Here is a 4474-nt window from a genome sequence, read left to right as displayed (position 1 = left end):
CGTTCAGAGTATAAGTCTCCAGCTCTCACTAAAGTTCGTTGACATTCTCCGTAAATGAGAAGCATATCGATTTGTACTTCGAAGGAATACATCATTCACGTTCGCTTTATTCGACGATATTGGTCTTACCGTTGGTATCAGTGTTGTATTACGAAACCGTCAAATGGTGTTTACATGTCAAAGGCAGGTTAGATGGATACGGAGTATTCAGCGAATATTTACTATTTGCACAATATACAAGAGAGAATTGTCAGAGCACGTGCTTCGTTAAGTGCCGATGTGATAAGGAATACCACTCAATCCATGATAAGGAGATTGTAACAGTGCACTGGTACCAAGCGTCATCACTTCGAACACCTTCTGTAAATGGACGCTGAAGCCAGCTATTTGACCTTTGTTGATCTTCAAAGAACTTACTGTTGCACATCAATGGGTTCGTCTCGATAACTGCTATCAGTAAATAAGTACCAAACTATAGCATCCCACTTAAAACAACAAAGCTGACATTCGTAACTCTGACGCGACCCCACCTAGCAACCAACTTTTGTCCCACAAACTTTTCAGCTAGTATCATACTTTCGGAGTTATTCTAGCTTGCAATAGTTACTAACCCACCCTGTACAGTGATGGTACCAAAACAATTTTCTCGCTTTAGGAGAAATGTGTTCCTCACCATGATCAGTATGTGGAGAAATAAATATGTAGTCAGGGAGAATGTAGATATAGAATGCTAAGAAAGTATGTTTTGCTTTAAAATGTTTAAGAGTTTCCACATAAAAATTCCGGAGGCATTACTTTTCCGCACGCCCTCGTATGTCTACAGGGCGCCAAAACTACGCTGTATTACTTGTAAATTTCAAGGGTGTATTACTCTACGTTACGCTGAAGTGATCGCTTGACATTTTCAGCTCAGTAAGACGCGACACGCAGTACAAGAGCAGGTAATCCGCAAACGCGCAGTTTGCAGGGTTGTGAGGCCTGGTGCACTCAGGGTGCTGTGTGAGCGTTGGCGCAGAGGCAATTAGAGGGGTAATTTAAAGGCTGGAGGGGGTGGGGAGGGTTGGGGTAGGGGGTGCAGGGGAGGTCTGGAAGCGAGCCACAAACGCGCCTCCAGGACGCGCGCCAAACTGATATCAGGGCCGGAAACTGCCGGCCTAAATATTTCATGCGGCCCTCAGTTTCCCCGGGCGCCTGCAGCTCCCAGCACTCATGCGTTCGCGATCGACGGCCCTAGCTATCGGCAGCAAGTGCCTGCCGAGGCGGGGCGTTCACTCGAGCGAACATCGCACGCAACAATGCGCTCGCACACTTCCCGCATCGTAATATCGATCTCTTAAAATCATACTACCGCACGGGCACCAGCCTATCAGACAGCTTGTTTAAGGAGATGATGTCTGCATTTATTTGCGCTCTCCTGCTTTGAATTACCTCTCGTAATACCTTTTATCCTTTAAGCAATTGTCTCTCCTACACAGTTTCTCATTGTCCATTCCATTTTCTTTTATACACCATTCTACTTCCAAAGGCGCGCAATGGGAAACCATGGGTGTTGCAGAGGGCAGCTGCCCAGCTCACTCCTCGCCTCCTCCCTCCACCTACCCCCAATTCATCCCCCCGGAAAAATAAGTCTTCGCAAACCTAACTCACATCTCGCTCCGCCAAAGACACAGACGGATCAGTACAGCATGGCAGATAGCGAGCAGCGCGCTGTACTTGGAGACATGTGCCAGTTCTGCCACAGGAAGAGCACTTCAAGATCAGAACTCAAATATGTCTCCCAAAGCAGTTCAATGCAATTCTCAGAAATGTTCGAGAAAAGTGGCTATGAAGTTTTAAACTAATTTTAATAAGTTAATGTAAAGACCTGACATCTAGGATATTCGGGAATCCAGCCGAATGTTCGCGTCGTTCTCTCACGATATTTCATCAGCGTGGCTCGCTGTCTTCTTCGGGTGCTACAGTCTGAGGTAGCACCTGAAGAAGACAGCGAGGCATGCTGTTGAAATATCGTGCGAGAACGACGGGAACATCCGGCTGGATTGCCGAATATCCAAGATGTCAACAGATCGCCCGGAAATCATGAAGAATTACAATGTAAAGACTTATTTGTTGTTCTGTAGTAGAGTTCTCACCGGCCAAGTGAGAGTGTCAGTTCAATCTCAGCAGATTCAATTTTTTTAAAAAAAGTGTATTTGAGTGAAGCATAAAGTGCATGAAGATGGAAGAAAATTCATTTTTGTAATCATTTTGCCTATTTATCGACCGTAACTGTCTCAAGAAATAAGTAAAGTTGTTTTAAATTACCGCTACCAGTCACAAATTTTGTTAACCATTGCAATATTTATTTATTTTGCTACATGTTTCGAGGGAATACCTCTTTTTCAGTCCAAATGGCATTACAAAACCAATTTCACAATAACATTATACTGATGTTACATAGTCTTCTCATAAATACTGTGGTTATCCTGTGAAAGAAGACAAAACTTAGTGAGAGGCGATGTCACTTTGGAAACTGGACTGATCTTTGCATGAAAACGTTCTGTAACAGTCACTCACTTTGTTCTTCTGGCGTGGCAATCTCACCTCAGGTGAAATTATAATTAAATCGGCACCCTAGGTGCAAACAGGCGTCGATGTACAGCACTGGGGACATGTTGAAAAGGTGTGCCACAACCGGGACTCCTGCTTATATGGCACACGTTCTATCCATCTGAACCACCGAGGGCACAGAAAATAGTGCGCCTGCAGGGACGTATCCCTTGAGCGCTCCCTGTGAGACCCACATTCCCAACATGTCCACACCATTACATTCACAGTGGCCATTGACCTTCTTGTGCTAAGTCACACGTTATGCCGCAACTCGTACGGAACATGGTAGATTAATCTGCCACGAGTAGTGAGTGTGATGGGCTAACATCTATTAGGCGTACTACTATTGTAGTGGTGTGGACATGTTGGGAATGTGGGTCTCACTGGGAGCGCTCGACGGATAAGTCTCTGCAGGCGCGCTATCCTCTGTGCCCTCGGTGGCTCAGAGGGATAGAGCGTCTGCTCTGTAAGCAGAAGAACCCCGGTTCGAGTCCTGGTCGGGGCACACATATTCAACATGTCCCCAGTGATGTATATCAACGCCTGTTTGAAGCTAGGGTGTCTATTTAATTATCATTTCATTCTAGAGAAGATGCACGGTCATTAATGGTATCTGTTCTTTCGGGAACAGAAACTACCTTCATATCAGCTGAGGTGTTTCCATTTCTGTGGCTCTCTTGATCACTGTTCCTATATTTTCATTAACGCAACAGTAACTTGGAAACACGATCACAAGAACAAAATCTGTAGCGCAGTGGGCAGGATGGCGGTCAAAATACAGCTGGTTTCGATTTGACTAACGATCTATAGATCTATGTGGTTCCACAAAAGATAATGTTATGGATCTGGTGGAACAGTGACAGTGTGGTGTACTACAAATTATTTCCTGAAGGTGTTATCATCACTACTGACATTTATTGTCAGCAACTAGGATGTATTTCTTGAAGATTCAGTTCAAGGATAACGACCAGGAAGTCTGTGCCCACATCCTACTAGACTGCCAAGAGACGCTATACAGTAGTTGAGTTCGGAAGTCATTCCACTTGTTTACCTTATCTTGTGCCTTCAGATTTCACTTACCCTGCTCTCTATTGAGCAATCTTCAAGTAACGTCGTTTCCAGATGAACAAGCGTTCCAACTTCGGCTCAATGAGTTCTTTGCCACAACACCACGGGACTTCTACAGCTACAAAATCGAAAAGTCACCTTATCATTGACATTCAGTTGTAAATAGTAAAGGAGACTAAATTATTGATGATTGAAGTCTCTGTTACCTGTATCCGTTCTGTTTATTATACTTTTGGAAAAACGCAGTGAAATTATGGACCAACCCAATAATTTGTCAAATGTTCCCACCAATTCCCTACCTCATTCCTCACTTCCTTGTAAGTCAACCACAGTGTCTAATTGTAGCTGTTTAGCAGATTCTGCTTCTTAGCAAACAGTACTCCTTCCTCGACTTGCTGATTCCACAGTGCATCCACCAGTTTACCACAGAAGAGGTGCATTACCACCAGAATTATGATACTCATCTTGGTTATCCTTGGTGGTGATCCCACCTGGATGAAAGGCATTCACTTTCTGTCCTTCGCCCCCTCCCCTTTAGAAAGACTGCACTGCTATATCTATGGTGCACTTACACATTATACTACATAACTGATATATTATGAAGTAACATATAGAAATAAAAAGAAAATCACACTTCAGTAACAAAACGTAATAACCCCAATAAATCTTGGCATCATGTAATAAATTTCTTCATTTTACCCTTCGGTATATAAGGGCTACGGAAAATTATCCGTTGGCCAACCCTACATTCTGGCAACATATTGACACTCTCTCCCATTTTTCCTGTTGTCTGAGTGCATCAGTATTTGCCTTTATT

At 43.8% G+C, this 4474-nt stretch overlaps 1 non-coding gene across 1 annotated transcript; it reads left to right on the top strand.

The window, feature by feature from the left end:
• The first annotated feature begins 3019 nt into the window (after positions 1-3019).
• Trnat-ugu (transfer RNA threonine (anticodon UGU)) lies at positions 3020-3094 on the top strand. Its single transcript has one exon. It is a non-coding gene; the product is annotated as a tRNA-Thr (tRNA).
• Positions 3095-4474: the final 1380 nt, after the last annotated feature.

Source organism: Schistocerca gregaria, chromosome 2 (genome assembly GCF_023897955.1).
Source record: "Schistocerca gregaria isolate iqSchGreg1 chromosome 2, iqSchGreg1.2, whole genome shotgun sequence".
In the NCBI taxonomy this organism is placed as follows: Eukaryota; Metazoa; Arthropoda; class Insecta; order Orthoptera; family Acrididae; genus Schistocerca; species Schistocerca gregaria.
This window is presented reverse-complemented; position numbering and strand designations above follow the sequence as displayed.